Source organism: Pan troglodytes, chromosome 11 (assembly GCF_028858775.2).
Source record: "Pan troglodytes isolate AG18354 chromosome 11, NHGRI_mPanTro3-v2.0_pri, whole genome shotgun sequence".
NCBI lineage: Eukaryota > Metazoa > Chordata > Mammalia > Primates > Hominidae > Pan > Pan troglodytes.
The window spans coordinates 13180716-13199523 of NC_072409.2; the positions used below are offsets into that span (position 1 = coordinate 13180716).

An 18808-nucleotide genomic window follows, 5' to 3' on the forward strand; every position below is an offset into this window, starting at 1 on the left:
ATTCTCCTGTCTCAGCCTCCATAGTAGCTGGGATTACAGGCGTGTGCCACCACACCCAGATAATTTTTTTGTATTTTTGTAGAGACAGGGTTTCACCATTTGGCCAGGCTGTTCTCAAACTCCTGACCTCAAGTGATCCACCTGCCTCAGCTTCCCAAGGTGCTGCGATTACAGGCGTGAGCCATTGCAGCCGGCCTTCCTCATAGTATTTATGTAATATTCACATTAATGTAATAGGGCAAAAGAGTACATGACTGTCTTTTTTTTTTTTTTAGATGGAGTCTTGCTCTGTCTCCCAGACGAGTGCAGTGGTGTGATCTCGGCTCACTGCAGCCTCTGCCTCCCAGGTTCCAGTGATTACCCTGCTTCAGCCTCTTGAGTAGCTGGGATTACAGGCGCCCACCACCACACCTGGCTAATTTCTGTATTTTCAGTAGATACGGGGTTTCACCATATTGGCCAGGCTGGTCTCAAACTCCTGACCTCAGATGATCCGCCCTCCTGGGCCTCCCAAAGTGCTAGGATTACAGGCATGAGTCACTGTGCCCAGCCATGACTGCCATTTTTAAAATGACCTGCTATAATGTTATCCCTTGCATTTTATCAATCAAATAATTTTAATGTGAGTTTTTTTTTTTTTTTTTTTCCCAGACAGCATCTTGCTCTGTCACCCAGGCTGGAGTACTGTGGCATGATAATGGCTCACCGCAGCCTTGATGTCCCAAGCTCAAGCAATCTTCCCACTTCAGCCTCCCAAGCAGCTGGGACTACAAGCATGTACTACCGCATCCAGCTAATGTTTGTATTTTGTGTAGAGATGAGGTTTTACCACATTGCCCAGACTAGTCTCGAACTCCTGAGCTCAAGCAATCTTTCTGCCTCGGCCTCCCAAAGTGCTGGGATTACAGGCATGAACCAGCTTGCCTGGCCTAATGTGAACATTTTACTTATTTATTTATTTTGAGATGGAGTCTCGCTCTGTCGCCCAGGCTGGAGGGTAGTGGCATGATCTTGGCTCACTGCAACCTCCGCCTCCCAGGTTCAAGTGATTCTCCTGCCTCAGCCTCCCGAGTACCTGGGATTACCAGCACCCACTACCACGTCCGGCTAATTTTTGTATTTTTAGTAGAGACAGGGTTTCACCATGTTGGCCAGACTGGTCTCCAACTCCTGGCCTCAGGTGATCCGCCCGACTAGGCCTCCCAAAGTGCTGGGATTACAGCCATAAGCCACCGCACCCAGCCTAATGTGAGCATTTTAAATTATCCACCACTTTTCAGGGACTTAACCAATCCATACAATAGATGAGTGTCTCTTGCAAATATTTTTTACAAATATCATGTTGAATCACGACGATTTATTTACATTTACTTCTCCTTACAGAACTTACTCCCTTCAGTGCAGGAGCAGTTTCTTGCTCATTTTATGTTTTGTGAAATTACATGATCTAAAAATTGTCAGGCATTAATAATATACTAAAATAATGAGTTCATTCTCGTTCCAAAAAATTGACAAGTTCAGGTACAGTGGCTCACGCTTATAATCCCAACACTTCGGGAGGCTGAGGCAGGAGGATCACTTGAGTACAGTAGTTCAAGACCAGCCTGGGCAACATAGTGAGACTCTGTTTCTATAAAAAAATTTAAAAATTAGCTGGGTGTGGCATGCACCTGGAGTCCCAGGTACTTGGGAGGCTGAGGTAGGAGGACTGCTTGAGCCTAGGAGGTCAAGGCTGCAGTGAGCTGTACTCCAGCCTAGGATACAAAGCAAGACCCTGTCTCAAAAAAAAAAAAAAAGACAGACAAGCATAGTATGCTTTACTTAACACACTTCCTTCACTCATTCATTCAACAGATGTTAATTATTAAATACCTCCTATGTGCTAAGCACTGATGAACAAGACAGGCAAGGTCTGATCTTGATGGAGGGCATATTACCTTAGGGATACTGAAGGATACACAATATATTAGGGATACATGACTTTCCAGTGACAATTTCTACTAGTTTTCACAAACTACACTTCTATACATTCTGTTTTTAGAGCCCTGTGTCCACTCCTTTCATTGGCCAGTTAAATCACACTTAGGTATCAGGGTGTAGCTCAAACCAAGTACAGTCCCTTGACTCAGATATTTCCTCATTTGGGTTCATCTCTCCCACAGCACTTTACATTGTCTGCAACAAAATGTTGTTTTTACAACAAAACTCCAAGTTCCCTGAAGTAGGGACATTGTCATGCTGGTATCCCCATTACTTAGCACAGTGACTGGCATTTAGCAGGTGCTGAATGAATGTTTGAATTTATAATTAATTTTAAAAATGACTGACTGATAAAGAGCAATGCTCCAATTAGGAATCAGTCAAGCTGCTACTTAGTTCCAAAATTATTAGAAAACATTATTAGAAAACTGTAATTAAGGCTGGGCATGGTAGCTCACACCTATAATCACAGCACTTTGGGAGGCCAAAGTGGGAGGATCGCCTGAAGCCAGGAATTCAAAAGACCAGCCTGGACAACATAGGGAGACTCCATATTTACGAAAAAAAAATTTAGAAAATTAGCTAGGCGTGGTGGCATGCACCTGTAGTCCTAGGTTCTCAGGAGGCTGATGTGAGAACACTGCTTGAATCCATGAGTTTGAGGCTGGTGTGAGCTGTGATGGTCCCACTGCTCTTCATCTCAGGCAAGAGCGAGGCCCTGTCTCAAAACAAAACAAAAAAACCTGCAACTAAATTTAGTTGAAAATATCTTCTCACATTCCAATGAGCACATCTGAAATTTGTTTGTGTGTTTTGAGACAGGGTCTCACTCTGTTCTCCAGGCTAGAGTGCAATGGTGCACTCTCGGCTCACTGCAACCTCCGCCTCCCAGGCTCAAGCAATTCTCCTGCCTCAGCGTACTGAGTAGCTGGGACTACAGGCGTACACCACCACGCTCAGCTAATTTTTGTATTTTTTGTAGAGATGGGGTTTCACCATGTTGCTCAGGCTGGTCTCAAACTCCTGAGCTCAAGTGATCCGCCTGTGTAATCCCAAAGTGCTGGGATTACAGGTGTAACATTTTTATTAAAGACTGGAAAGATATTTCTTCAAAATTAGGCAGTAAATATTAAATGAGAAAAAATTTGAAACTAGTGACATTTTAGTATCTTTAGTCAGTATTATTTGGTTTTTCGTATGTTTTGTTTTGTTTTGAACTCTGGCCTACAGAATAGTTGGTATATTTGAAGCAAGAGTGAAACATTGTAGAAAAAAGAATGGGCTTACTACCAACTAACGCTGCCTGGCACAAGCACAAGGAATTGAAAGGCAAATTACTTTGAAAATACAGGTAATATAATGTCAGATAGTATTCACAGTTCAAATCAACACAACAGACTTCTTGTGACAACAACAGAATTCTGGAAGATGTCAAAAGTAAACGAAATCCAAACAGATTATTGATTTTACCCTCAATACACTAATTTTCCAGAGCTAAAGAAGACAGAATAACTACAAAAATAATTAAACTCATTCGTAATAAATGGTTTGTGGGTTAAGCTCGGATTTTATTATACAACTCAACTGAGACAATATCAATACACATGAATAGCTAATATGCATTACTTAGGAAATACTAATGTTCCATGACTATTCCAATTCAAAAACCTTGACTTTTTATATAACTTGAAATCATTACTAATGAAATTGGCAATGTTAAACAAGATTGTCTTTTTATTTTTTCTTTTCAGAAAGAGTCTCGCTCTGTCCCCCAGGCTAGAGTGCAGTGGCTAGATCACAGCTTACTGCCACCTCAACCTCCTCGGGTTCAGGTGATCGTCCTACCTCCTCAGCCTCCCACCGAGCAGCTGGGACTACACATATGTGCCACCATGCCCAACTAACTCTTGTATTTTTTGCAGAAACAGGGTTTTGCCATGTTGGCCAGGCTGGCCTCAAACTCCTGGGCTCAAGCAATCCACCCACCTTGGTCTCCCAAAGTGCTGGGACTATAGGCCTGAGTCACCATGCCTGGCAACAAGATTAAGTTTGAAAGGCATTAAGTTAAATAAGTAATGGTACACTCAAACCATGTAGAAAGATGTCCATCAAAAAAATAAACAATTTAGGTTGGGCGTGCTGGCTTACGCCTGTAATCCCAGCATTTTGGGAGGCCCAGGTGGGTGGATCACCTGAGGTCAGGAGTTCAAGACCAGCCTGGCCAACATAGTGAAACCCCGTCTCTACTAAAAATACAAAAATTATCCGGGCATGGTGGCAGGCGCCTGTAATCCAAGGTACTTGGGAGGCTGAGGCAGAAGAATCACTTGAAGCCAGGAGGCAGAGGTTGCAGTGAGCCGAGATCACACTATTACACTCCAGCCTGGGTGACAAGATGTCTCAAAGAAAAATTTTTTTTAATTTAAAAATTGAAAAAAATTAAAACGAAAAACAGCAACAACAACAAAAAAGAAAGATGTCCATCAGACATCATTAAGCGAAATGAGCAAACTGCAGAACAATATGCATAAGATCCCAGAGGCAGTCTAGGAGTTAAACGCTGGAGCAAGAGTACCTGGGCTCAAGTCTCAGGTTTGCCACTCCCTAGCTGTGCAATCTTTGGCTAGTTACTTTACTTCTCTATGACTCAGTTTCTTCATCTGCAAACACATACACCAGAACCTACTTCATAGGGTATGTTCACAGGCTTTTGAAAGTTAAATGAATTAAAATGAATAAAGCGGCCAGGCACAGTGGCTCACGCCTATAATCCCAGCACTTTGGGAGGCCAAGGTGGGTGGATTACCTTAGGTTGGGGGTTCAAGATCAGCCTGACCAACATAGAGAAACCCGTCTCTACTAAAAATACAAAATTAGCCAGGCGTGGTGGTGCATGCCTGTAATCCCAGCTACTTGGGAGGCTGAGGCAGGAGAATCGCTTGAACCCGGGAGGCAGAGGTTGCAGTGAGCCGAGATTGCACCATTGCACTCCAGTCTGGGCAACAAGAGTGAAACTCCAACTCAAAAAAAAAAAAAAATGTACAAAGCGCTTATTATATATAATGTTAACTATAATTTTGGGGGAAAATAATTCAAATCAAATGGTAAGTGCATGCATATGTGAGAAAGAAAACCCTTCATTTTTTTTCCATTGTTTTTAGGTTTTTTTAAAAAAAACAAAGAACAGGCCTGGGATAGTGGCTCACACCTGTAATCCCAACACTTTGAGAGGCCGAGGCCGGCAGATCACTTTAGGTCAGGAGTTCAAGACCAGGCTCGCCAACATGGTGAAACCCCGTCTCTACTAAAAATACAAAAATTAGCTGGACGTGGTGGCGTTAGCCTGTAATCACAGCTACTTGGGAGGCTGAGGCAGGAAAATCGCTTGAACCGGGGAGGCAGAGGTTGCAGTGAGCCAAGATTGCGCCACTGCACTCCAGCCTGGCCAAGTGCAGGCTCCTGAGCTCAAGTGACAGAGCACTACTCCATCTCAAGATAATAATAATAATAAATAAATAAAAATAAAAATAAAAAACAAAGAACATTTATTACTCTAGTAATTTAAAAAAAAAAAAAAAAGAAAAGAGCTCTCAGCCTTAGCGCCATTTTCTTGGAAACCTCTGCGCCATGACAGCCAAGTGGAGGAAGAAGTGAATACGCAAAAGAAGAAAGATAAGGCAGAGGTCCAAGAAAACCGCTAGCTTGTTGCACTGTGGAGGCCACAGGAGCAGAAACATGGAATGCTGGGGATGCTGGTACAAGTTGTGGGACTGCATGCTACTGTCTAGAGCTTGTCTCAATGGATCTAGAACTTCATCGCCCTCTGATCACCGATCACCTGAGACCCACCTCGCTCATAACCAAAACTGCCCATGTTGGTCCTCTGCCCTGGACCTGTGACATTCTGCACTATTTCTGTGTTTCCTTGTGGCCAAGTATAACATCCATACAATAAATCACCTCTTCTGCAGTCTTAGCTGAAGAATTTAAAAAAAAAAAAAAAAGAAAAGAAAAACCATAAAAATTTGGCACCAAGCTCTTCCCTGCTGAAGACCTACTAGTGCAATTACTGAAACACTCAAGACAAGACAAATTCTGTAAAAATGAGAAAATTTTTAAGTGCCACAAAAAGGGCATAGTACTAAACTTCAAAATAAGACATAGTTCAACAATAACAAGCTGCACACTAATAAGCAGAACTGCAATGGCATTAAAATTATACCCCATTATTTCCCAGAGGAAACAAATAACATAGAAGTATCCAACCAATCTAGAAATGGGTGCCTATCTGGAACTTTCACAATTAGATAAACCTCCATTAATTGTATGAGTGTGAAATTAAATACCACCAAATCTAATTTAACAATCTCTAATGACAACTCAGTAAGATATATATAAATCTGGAGATCAAGATAAACCAAGTAACTAAGAACAATCTAAAATCCTTAGAACACTGTAAACTTAGAGGAAGTTTTCACAACCCCCATGCTTTGAGGAAGCTTTGGTTCCCTGGATAAACTAAGCTGCTTCCATAAATACAGCGGGTACACAAAACAACCGAATGAAAGAGCAGAAAGAGAACTTTGAGCCTCAGCTGCATTTTTGCTGAGCTGTAATACTGGTAAAGCCTGTTTCAAGATCCAAGAGTCCACCCTCAAAATTAAAGAATGTAAACAGAGGGCTGTCATGTACATTTCATCACATTTACCAGAGTGGTGTTTCATAAAAAGTATACATATTCATTATCAAACTCCAAACAGCGTTACCATCATTACTGTGGTTCTACCCAAAAGAAACCTCCTAGTCAACAATATTATCCAGTTTGTTAAAATAGGTTTTCAAAAAGAAATCAATCATTAAGATGTCTCTATAGAATTATGGAATTCATAATTTCAAATAATGTGCATAATGCCTAAGAAAAAGAGAACGAATCCAATAAATGTCAGCTATTACCATTACTATTATCATGGTAATGTTTTCAAACTAAGGAACAGAAACTTATTCATAGAGAGGCCTTAATAAGAAGTTACTTTGTCAGAATCCAAGTTGGCCTATCACAACCTGCAATAGTTAGATATTAAAAGGACTTTGTTTTAGAGGAATCAAAGTTAGATTCCTCGGGTTCCAAAGGAGTTAGTAAAGATGAAATAATCTCTGCATAAAGAATTAATGTATTTTTGGCTGGGCGCGGAGGCTCACGCCTGTAATCCCAGCACTTTGGGAGGCCGAGGCGGGTGGATCACGAGGTCAGGAGTTCAAGACCAGCCTGGCCAAGATGGTGAAACCCCTTCTCTATTAAAAATACAGAAATTAGCCAGGCAGAGTGGCAGGCGCCTGTAATCCCAGCTACTCAGGTGGCTGAGGCAGGAGAATCGCTTGAACCCAGGCAGCAGAGGCTGAAGTGAGCCGAGATCATGCCACTGCACTTCAGCCTGGGAGATAGAGTGAAACTCCACCTCAAAAAAAAGAATTAATGTAGTTTTTCCAAAGTTTTTCTGGTACAGAAATCTATATTTTTAAACATTTGGCAATTCAGCCTTAAATGTTATAACTTTTAGACCTAATGCATTTTTGTAAAGTAGCCAAGATAATGGAAGTAAGTAAATATAAATAACACAAGTAAAACAAAGGGATAGATTAGAATTCTGCATTAGAAAGTGAAAGGAGGGCCAGGTGCGGTGGGTAAGCCCAGCACTCGAGGCAGGTGGATCACTTGAGGTCAGGAGTTCAAGACTAGCATGGCTAACACGGTGAAACAACGTCTCTACTAAAAATACAAAAATTAGCCAGGTGTGGTGGTGGGTGCCTGTAATCCCAGCTACTCGGGAGGCTGAGGCAGGAGAATCGCTTGAACCCAGGAGGCAGAGGTTGCAGTGAGCCAAGATCAGGTCACTGCACTCCAGCCTGGGCAAGAGAGCAAGAGTCTGTCTCAAAAAATAAAAAATAAAAAAATAAGTTAATCTAAGTCCGAAAAATATAAGTATCTGTTAAAATTAAGATTGGCAGGATATTACTACACTCTGATCCTAGGAAAAAGGAAAAAGACTAATATGCCTTGACTAATTTTGTCTTTTTTCTGATAGAAAAACCATGTGGGTTTAATCCTTCCAAAGATTCACAGAAAATAAATAATAACACATAAGTTGGTAAGGAAAAAAAAAAGAACTAAACACGTCTGACAACATGCTTTCTACTAGTCTCCAGCGTGGGTGTACCGGCATTATAAGGGAGCAAGACCAAGCAAGCACCTTTTCGGACAGACATCTTAGATTAACAAGCAGACACAGTATCTGTTTATACACTTCCAAGAGTATGTTTAAAGCCTGTATTTTTTAAATGGCTTACAAAAAAAGGTATACAAAAACATAATTTTGGCCACACACACAAAGAGTATTAGAATTAAATTATACTTTTATACTTTTCTTTCAGACACAAGCATTTATCAGGTATCTGGTTCATCTTCAAACTCAAAAAAAAAAATTTATAGAAACCCCTATGTAGTCTGTTAAGTCCTTCACTCAACCATTCTTTTTTATTTTTTGAGATGGAGTTTCGCTCTTGTTGCCCAGGCTGGAGTGCAATGGCACGATCTCGGCTCATCGCAACCTCTGCCTCCCACTCCCAGGTTCAAGAGATTCTCCTGCCTCAGCCTCCTGAGTAGCTGGGATTACAGGCATGTGCCACTACACCTGGCTAATTTTGTACTTTTACCAGAAATGGGGTTTCTCCATGTTGGTCACGCTGGTCTCAAACTCCTGACCTCAGGTGATCCACCCGCCTCAGCCTCCCAAAGTGCTGGGATTACAGGCGTGAGCCACTGCGCCCGGCCTCAACCATTCACTTATATATATATTAAATATTAGAAACTGAAGTATCAAGATATTCACCACTTCCTCTGACCACTGTATTAGAGTTTTAAACTGGGTTTCAGCTTTGAAACAAAAAATAACCACCCTTCTGAAATTTTTTACAAAATCATAATACATATTGAAACATATCCAGAAAAGTTAGAAAATATAGGTAAGCATAAAGAAGGAAAGATTCTTTTTTGTTTTTTTGAGACAGACTCTAGCTCTGTCACCCAGGCTGGAGTGCAGGGGCACAATCTCAGCTCACTGCAAACTCTGCCTCCCAGGTTCAAGCAATTCTCCTGCCTCAGCCTCCCAAGTAGCTGGGACTACAGGTGTGCGCCACCACACCCAGCTAATTTTTGTATTTTTAGTAGAGACGGGGTTTCTCCATGTTGGCCAGGCTGGACTCAAACTCCTTACCTCAAGTGATTCGCCCACCTCGGCCTCCCAAAGTGCTAGGATTACAGGCATGAGCCACCATGCCTGGCCAGCAGTAAAGTTTAACTGACTATAATCTTAGTTACCAGAAATCAAACAGCTAGGTGCCTAAAACTTATTCTAAAATGTGTATACAGTAAAAAAAATTATTGGTCCTAGTTCCTTTACAAATTAAAACATCTGCCCAAGCATGGTGGCTTGCACCTATCCCAGCACTTCCAGAGGTCAAGGCGGGCAGATCACTTGAGAGCAGGAGTTCAAGACCAGCCTGGCCAACATGGTAAAACCCCGTCTCTACTAAAAATAAAAAAAATTAGCTGGACATGGTGGCAGTCACCTGTAATCCCAGCTACCAGGGAGGCTGAGGCAGGAGAATCACTTGAACCTGGAAGGCAGAGGTTGCAGTAAGCAGAGATCGTGCCACTGTACTCTAGCCTGGGCAACAGAGTGAGACTCTGTCTCCAAAAAAAAAAAAAAAAAGCCAGGCATGGTGGCTCATGCCTGTAATTCCAGCACAGCGGGTGGATCACCAGAGGTCACGAGTTCAAGACCAGCCTAGCCAACATGGTGAAACCTTGTCTCTACTAAAAATATAAAAAATGAGCAGGGCATGGTAGCACCTGTAATCCCAGCTACTCGGGAGGCTGCACTCCAGCCTGGGCGACAGAACGAGACTCCAACTCAAAAAAAAAAAAAAAAAAAAAACAAGAACAAAAACTAAAATATCCTGAAAACGATTACTTAAGGAGTTAAAGTTGAAAATAATTCTATGCAAGCACAAGTTTAGGCAGTTCAAGTGTAAAAAATACATAACTGAAATCCTTCTTGCTTAACAGAAAATTAACTCCAGAGAAGGAAATATGTATGACAAAAAAACAGCCTCCCAAAAGTTGAAGGAAAAAAAAACACTCAACTAAACATTTGAAAATTATTTTTTCAAGTACTAGTCTGTCCAAAGCAAATAAGAAGGACTCAGCTGGGCAAAGTAGCATGCTCCTGTATTCCCAGCTACTCAGGAGGCTGAGGCAGGAGGATCGCCCTGTTCAGGCCAGGAGTTTGAGGCTTCAGTGAGCTATGATGGCACCACTGCACTCTGATGACAGAGTGAGAATATGTCTCAAAAAAAAAAAGGATTCCACTTACATAAAACTTAAAAATTTGTAGCTGTAGGCAAACTTAAAAAAATTATTTTAAAAAAATATTTTTAAATCATACTTTACCTTTGAGATTCCTGGAATGTATAACCAACTCTCTCCAGTACACTTACCCCTAAAGAAAAAAAAAAGGAAAAAGGAAAAAATAATAAACTGAATGTCTTATCACTGGAATGTACCTACTTTCGCTATTAAACTACCTACAAACATTACAAGTAGCTGGGCGCAGTGGTTCATGCCTGTAATCCCAGTACTTTGGGAGGCCGAGGCAGATGAACTACTTGAACTCAGGAGTTCGAGACCAGTGTGGGCACCTCTACAAAAACTACAAAACTTGTATTTAAAACTCGTCTGGTCAAACAAAAATAAAATACAAAATACAAGTTAGCCAAGCATGGTGTCATGTGCCTGTGGTCCCAGCTACTCAGAAGGCTGAGGCAGGGGAATCTCTTGAGACAGGGAGGTGGAGGCTGCAGTGAGCTGTGATAGCGTCACTGCACTCCAGCCTGCGTGACAGACCAAGACCTTGTCTCGAAAAAAAAAAAAAAAAAAAAAACAATGTTAGGGGTAATTATTCCAAATAAACTAATGAAACTGAAGCATACATTTACAGAGCAGCAAGTTTTGTATTGTTAGTTGCACCAACAAAAGATCAGTACATATTGTCACAATTTCCAGAACGCCATGATCAGGTAGTGTTACCGTGTAAGGTAATGTGCCATCACTGGAGACCAGCTCACAAACCCTCAGTGGAGCCAGCTGCGTAAAGTGAGAAGTGACAACATTGTGACGGTGGCTAAGAAAGCACCAGTAGAATAAAGTTCTTGGTTTTTTTTTTGGGGGGGGGGTTGTTTGTTTGTTTGTTGTTGTTGTTGTTTTTGAGACAGAGTTTTGTTCTTGTTGCTCAAGCTGGAGTGCAGTGGCGTGATCTCGGCTCACTACAACCCCAGCCTCCTGGGTTCAAGCGCTTCTCCTGCCTCAGCCTCCTGAGTAGCTGGGATTACAGGCGCGAGCCACCACGCCCAGCTAATTTTTTGTATTTTTAGTAGAGATGGGATTTCATCATGTCGGCCAGGCTGGTCTCAAACTCCTGACCTCAGGTGATCCACCCGCCTCGGTCTCCCAAAATGCAGGGATCACAGGTGTGAGCCACTGTGCCTGGCCGAATAAAGTTTATTTTAAATTCTAGCAGCTAGGCATAGTGGCTCACGCCTGTAATCCCAAAGCTTTGGGAGGTCAAGGTGGGAGGATTGCTTGAGCCCAGGAGTTTGAGACCAGCCTGAGGAACATAGGGAGATCCTGTCTCCCCAATAAAAAAAAAATTCTTTTTTTAATTGGTCAGGCATGGTAGCTCACCCCTGTAATCCCAGCACTTTGGGAGGCCGAAGCGGGCAGTTCACCTGAGGTCAGGAGTTCAAGACCAGCCTGATCAACATGGTGAAACCCCGTCTCTACTAAAAATACAAAATTAGCTGGGCATGGTGGCACATGCCTGTAATCCCAGCTACTCGCGAGGCTGAGGCAGGAGAATCAGAAGGCAGAAACTGCGATGAGCTGAGATTGTGCCATTGTATTCCAGCCTGGGCAACAAGAGTGAAACTCCACCTCAAAAAATAAAAAACTAAAATTAATTAACCGGGTGTGGTAGCACATCCCAAACTACTCAGGAGACTGAAGTGGGAGGACAGCTTGAGCCCAGGAGGTCGAGACTGCAATGACCCCTGATAGCGCAACTGAACTCCAGCCTAGACAACAGAGCAAGACCTTGCCTCAAAATTCAAATTCCTAGGCTCAAGTAATCTGACCGTCTCGGATTCCCAAAGTAAAATGTGCATCTTCTATGTGTAAAGTAAACATGGCAAAATGTTAACAGCAAATCTAGGTGAAGGGTATATGAATGTTTACTGAACAACCCTTCTGTAGGCTTACAATTTTTCAAAGAGTTGCAAAAACAATATTTAGAAGTTACGGATTACAAAAAAACAAAGCCTGCCAGGTACAGTGGCTCATGCCTGTAATCCCAGCCCTTTGGGGAGGCCGAGGCAGGCAGATCACTTTAGGTCAGGAGTTCAAGACCAGGCTTGCCAACATGGTGAAACCCCATCTCCACTAAAAATACAAAAAATTAGCCAGGTGTGGTGGCACGTGCCCATAGTACCAGTTACTCAGGAGGCTGAGGCAGGAGAATCTCTTGAACCCAGGAGGGGGAAGTTGCAGTGACTTGAGATGGCGCCACTGCACTCCAGCCTGGACCACAGAGCAAGACTCCGTCTCAAAAAACAAACAAAAAGAAAAAAACAAAACGAACAGCAGAAAATAGGGAAAGATACAAATAATAATTTAGCACGTATATTCTGCCTCCCAGAATTAACTGTTGTCACAGTAGTGTCTAGTCTCAAAAAAAAAGTATAGATATCCTCAAAAGAAATTATAGATAACAGGCTGCGCGCGGTGGCTCACACCTGTAATCCCAGCACTTTGGGAGGCCGAGGCAGGTGGATCACAAGGTCAGGAGATCAAGACCATCCTGGCTAACATGGTGAAACCCCGTCTCTACTAAAAATACAAAAAATTAGCTGGGCGTGGTGGCGGGCGCCTGTAGTCCCAGCTACTTGGGAGGCTGAGGCAGGAGAATGGCGTGAACTCGGGAGGCAGAGCTTGCAGTGAGCCAAGATCACGCCACTGCACTCCAGCCTGGGCGACAGAGCGAGACTCCGTCTAAAAAAAATAAAATAAAATAAAAATTAGCCGGGCATAGTGGTGCATGCCTATAATTCCAGCTGCTCGGGAAGCTGAGGCAGGAGAAATGCTGGAACCCGGGAGACGGAGATTGCAGAGAGCCGAGATCGCGCATTTGCACTCCAGCCTGGGCAACAAGAGCAAAACTCCACCTCAAAAAAAAAAAAAATTATAGATATCATCCCCTTTGCCACTACCTCCCATTCATAATCCCTTATAGACGTGAAATTATAGAGTACGCCTATCTTCAACTTTACTAAGGGCTGCAAATACTGTCTTCAAAAGCAGCTATACCAGTTTACACTCAACCAACAGTTTTTTTTTCTCCTCCTAACAGTAACCAGTAGCAGTTTCTTTTTTTTTTTTTTTAATAAATTTTTTCTAATAGAGACAGGGGTCTCACTTTGAGGCCCAGGCTGGTCTTGAACTCCCGGGTTCAAGGACTCAAGTGGCCCTCAAACTCCAAAAGTGCTAAAATTATAGGCATGAGCTACCACGCCTGGCCAGTAGTTTCAAAATTACCATTTTTGCCACATCTTCACCAACATTTGATATCGTCAGACATGAAATTTTTTTTTTGGCCGGGTGCGGTGGCTCACACTTGTAATCCCAGCACTATGGGAGGCCGAGGTGGGCAGATCACGAGGTCAGGATATCAAGACCATCCTGGCTAACACAGTGAAACCCCGCCTCTACTAAAAATACAAAAAATTAGCCAGGCATGGCAGCGGGCACCTGTAGTCCCAGCTACTCCGGAGGCTGAGGCAGGAGAATGGTGTCAACCCAGGAGGCGGAGCTTGCGGTGAGCCGAGATCGCGCCACTGCCCTCCAGCCGGGGCGACAGAGCCAGACTCCGCCTCAAAAAAAAAAAGAAAAGAAAAAAAAATTTTTTTTTGAGGTGGAGTCTGGCTCTGTCGCCCCGGCTGGAGGGCAGTGGCGCGATCTCGGCTCACCGCAAGCTCCACCTGCCGGGTTCAAGGGATTCTCCTGCCTCAACCTCCCAAGTAGCTGGGATTACAGACATGCACCACCACACCTAGCTAATTTTTTATTTTTAGTAGAGACGGGGTTTTGCCATGTTAGCCAGCCTGGTCTCGAACTCATAACCTCAGGTGATCCGCCCATCTCGGCCTCCCAAAGTGCTGGGATTACAGACGTAAGCCACTGCACCCAGCCCAGACATGAAAATTTTTTTTATCAATCTGATGTGAAAAACATTAGATTTGTTATCAATCTGAAATCTCAATCTGATGCATTTTCACTTATTTTGGCTTTCACTTCCTTGATTACTAATCAGTTATACTGATTATAATTCAATGTTAATTCTAGCACCAATACCCCTTTCTAGAGCTCCTTTGCTTTCATTTTGACAGAAGCAAATTTGTGGCCCTCAACATACTGAATAAGAGAGCAATTAAGAAACAATGCAGCTGGGTGTGGTCTATAATCCCCGCACTTTGGGAGGCCAAGGCGGGCAGATCACGAGGTCAGGAGTTCAAGACCAGCCTGGCCAATATGGTGAAACCCCGTCTCTACTAAAAAATACAAAAATTAGCCAGCCATCGTGGCACCCGCCTGTAGTCCCAGCCCAGGAGGGAGACTGAGGCAGGAGAATCGCTGGAACCCGGGAGGCAGAGGTTTCAGTGAGCCAAGATTACACCACTGCACTCCAGCCTGGGAGACAAGTAAGACTCCCTCTCAAAAAGAAGAACAGAAAAAGAAACAATGCCAGGTGTGGTGGTGCCGACCTATAGTCCTAGCTACTTGGTAAGGCTGAGGCAGGAGGATCACTCGAGTCCAGGAGTTCAAGTCCAGCCTGGGCAATGCAGCAAGACCTTGTTTCAAAAAAAAAGAAGGAAGAAGAAAGAAGGAAGAAGAATGAAGAGAAATAAAACAACCTAGGATCACACAGTAAAAGGTAAAAGAACCTCAGCAAAACAAGAACTTCACTTACAGACTTTCCCTTTTATTACCTCATACAAAATGAAGAATAATCAAACCTATATGGCAGCATGTACTAAGAATGATTAGTCCCCATATGAAACCAAATGCTCACAAAAGCACAACATAGTGCTGGGAAATAATTTTCTGTCTTTTAAAAAATGTAAGATGGCCAGGCGCGGTGGCTCACGCCAATAATCCTAGCACTCTGGGGGGCCAAGGCGGGCAGATCACTTAAGGTCAGGAGGTTCGAGGCCAGCCTGACCAACATGGTGAAACCCCGTTTCTACTAAAAATACAAAAATTAGCCAGGCATGGTGGCAGCACCTGTAGTCCCAGCTACCTGGGAGGCTGAGGCAGGAGAATGGCATGAACCCGGTAGGCAGAGCTTGCAGTGAGCTGAGATCGCGCCACTGCACTCCAGCCTGGGCGACAGCCTGAGACTCCATCTCAGAAAAAAAAAAAAAAAAAATCCACCTCCATGATTTAAAGAAAACCAGCAAACAGTAAAATTTCTTTTCTCAGGCTTACATTAGAGCAGCTCTGTAGAGCTGCAATCCCTTGGAAGTGGGGAGGTGCCTTAATACAAAAATTTAAAGGCCAACATATTCACTTTTCTTTCTTCTTCCGATTATTTTGTTCATTCCCCATTACCCTGAATGAAATATCTATGGTCTATTCTTTCAAAATGACTACTCTGGGCAGGACGCAGTGGCTCACATCAGTAATCCCAGCACTTTGGGAGTCCGAGGCAGGCAGATCACCTGAGGTCAGGACTTTGAGACCAGCCTGACCAACATGGTGAAACCCTGCCTCTACTAAAAATATAAAAATTATCCAGGCGTGGTGGCTGGTGCCTGTAGTCCCAGCTACTCAGGAAGCTGAGGCACAAGAATCGCTTGAACCCAGGAAGCTGAGGTTGCAGTGAGCGGAGATCATGCCACTGCACTCCAGCCTAGGCAACAGAGCCAGACTCCGTCTCAAAACAAAACAAAACAAAAGACTACCCTGATCCCATCCAAATTTTTTATCTCCCTGATTATGAAATTCTCTTTCGTCTACACTGTCATCCTGTCTGCCTTCAATAATTCAAATGTTCTTCTAAAGAACCAGATTGCCATTTATGAACTCCTTTTTAAGGAGGGAGTCATGGTGGCCAAGAAGGATGTCCACATGCCTAAGCACCCAGAGCTGGCAGACAAGAACGTGCCCAACCTTCATGTCATGAAGGCCATGCAGTCTCTCAAGCCTCAAGGCTACATGAAGGAACAGTTTGCCTGGAGACATTTCTACTGGTACCTTACCAATGAGGGTATCCAGTATCTCCGGGATTACCTTCATCTGCCCCCGGAGACTGTACCTGCTACCCTACGCCATAGCCGTCCAGAGACCGGCAGGCCTCAGCCTAAAGGTCTGGAGGGTGAGTGACCTGCGAGACTCACAAGAGGGGAAGCTGACAGACATACCTACAGACAGAGTGCTGTGCCACTTAGTGCCGACAAGAAAGCTGAGGCTGGGGCTGGGTCAGCAGCCAAATTCCAGTTTAGAGATGGATTTGGTCGTGGACGTGGTCAGCCACCTCAGTAAAATTGGAGAGGATTCTTTTGCATTGAATAAACTTACAACCAAAAAAAAAAAAAAAAACAACAGTTCTTCTAAGTAGACTTATAAATCCAAAAAACCTTATTTCTATTTCAGGAGTTTTTTTGTTTTGTTTTGTTTTTTGAGACGGAGTCTCGCTCTGTTGCCAGGCTGGAGTGCAGTGGCGTGATCTTGGCTCACTGCAATATCCACCTCCCGGGCTCAAGTGATTCTCTTGCCTCAGCCTCCCAAGTAGCTGGGATTACAGGCATGGGCCACCACACCCACCTAATTTTTGTATTTTTAGTAGAGATGGGGTTTCACCATGTTGGCCAGGATGGTCTCAATCTCTTGACCTCAATGATCCGCCCGCCTCGGCCTCCCAAAGTATTTCAGGAGTTCTTAATCTTTTTGTGCATGGACCTCATTGGCAGTTTGGTGAAGCCTATGGTCCCTTTCTCAGATTTCTTTTAAGTGCATAATTAAATACATGTGATTACAAGGGAAACCAATTATATGGAAATATTAGCAAAACAACAAACTAATATGGTCATAATATATGTACAGCCTTATTATCACATTAAATAACAATGTCTAACGGCGGGTCTAGTAACACCAGAAATTCAAAGAAGTGATAACCATAAATGATATTCTGAGCTATCTGCAACTGTAAACATGATGCAAAAATATCCGTAATTTTTATTGATCACAAAGTCATAGGCGCTGCTAATGCTACTCTGGCTTGTTGTCCACATTCGTAACTGAAGGAAATAATAAGTTTCAGTTAGCAGTCAATAAAAATAATGATGTCATTTTATCCTCCTTCTAGTGAAAGGACCCTTCTAATTCTATCCATCAATGAACTCCAGTTTAAAACCCCTCTCTAGTTCAAAGTCCTGCTCAGAACTGACTTTCGTCATAAATTTAAAAATAAAAACACTGATTCCTCCTTTGACCTAGTTCTCATCTGAATCTATCACTATGTCTCCCTGTTTTTATGCACATTTATACACAGAACCCTGGGTGTACTTCTGTGGTTTGCCTAGCCAGCACTCATTACAATTTTGCAAGTCAATAAAAGGTGAAGTTAAAAGAAAAGGGATGGAAACAACCAACAGCTCCCTCACTTTCAGACCTCCGACAGCAAGTGGAAAGATGCCAAGTATAGTGAGTGTCTGTGTTAGGTGGGCTGCCCCCAGACCCGTGTGTCCAGCTTGTCAAGCTTCCCTGCAGCACGACATCTTTATCAGCGACACTCAGAAGACATTCCATTTCGTTCTCGCCTCCTATACTCAGTTCCCTACCTGCCAGGCCTCTCGTCTCTGGCCCCCACCCGAGGCCGCCCCGCGGTCCTCCTGTCCCTTCCCATCCCATCCCCCACGCGTCTCTCCCTCTCCTCAGCCCCAGGCCGCCCTGGCTCCTGCGCGCCGCCACATCTCTCCCCTGGGTCTAACCCAGTGTCCCCCGACCCCTACCTCGCCCGACACTGACGGGAAGAGCCCAGGACCCCGGGGTCAGTTGGACCTGACGGCCGGGCAGTCAGAGACAGGCTGCGGCCCTAGGCCGGAGCAACCCGGCCGCGAGGCAGGGAGCCGCGCACAGCGCGCGGACTAAATCGGGACGCGTACTCACCAAGGGGCTCATGCGGAGGAGGACACGGAGGACTCTGTCGGACCGCCACTCGGCCTCGGAGCCGTCGCCCTAGCCGGTGACTGCCCCCGCCGCCGCTGCCGCCACCTTCGCCACTCGGCTGTTGGCTTCCCTGCGTCCTGCAGCGGCGCTGCCGCCACGCCAGCGCGCGTGCGCAGCGCCGCGGGGGCCCCTGGGAGCTGTAGTTCCGCCCGGGCGGCTACGGGCTCCCACTTCCGCCTTAGGCAGCCCTAGGTCAGCTGCCCCCTGAGGCTGTCGTGGGTGTCCGGGTCCGGAATTGTCTTCCGGAAGGCTGTTCACCAGGCCTGGGCCCTGGTTTCCGCCTGCAGTAATGCTGGACGTGAAAAATCCGACTGAGCAAGTATGTGTAAAGCAAAAATGTAGAGCGTTTTATGCTTTCTGTGACAACGCTCAGTTGCCCAGGACACATTATTCGCATGAATGACTCTCTGTCTCTCTTCTCTGTTTCTCTCT

The 18808-nt window shown here is 44.2% G+C and overlaps 1 protein-coding gene and 1 pseudogene across 38 annotated transcripts in view; one reads left to right on the plus strand and one right to left on the minus strand.

Annotated features, from left to right (window-relative positions):
* The window catches only part of GAPVD1 (GTPase activating protein and VPS9 domains 1), a 109172-nt gene extending 90502 nt beyond the window's left edge, over window positions 1–18670 (minus strand). For 14 of the 38 annotated variants that reach the window (XR_010148850.1, XM_063788324.1, XM_063788318.1 and 11 more), the window contains exons 1-2: window positions 18317–18498; window positions 10490–10538 (exon numbers count right to left, since the gene is read on the minus strand). The gene's annotated coding sequence lies outside the window, so the exon portion shown is untranslated. Of the gene's footprint in view, window positions 1–10489; window positions 10539–18316 lie in introns of all 38 variants that reach the window. The other 24 variants (XM_063788327.1, XM_063788325.1, XM_063788319.1 and 21 more) reach the window with 6 other exon arrangements.
* LOC738578 (small ribosomal subunit protein eS10-like) lies at window positions 16145–16750 on the plus strand (annotated as a pseudogene).
* Window positions 18671–18808: the final 138 nt, after the last annotated feature.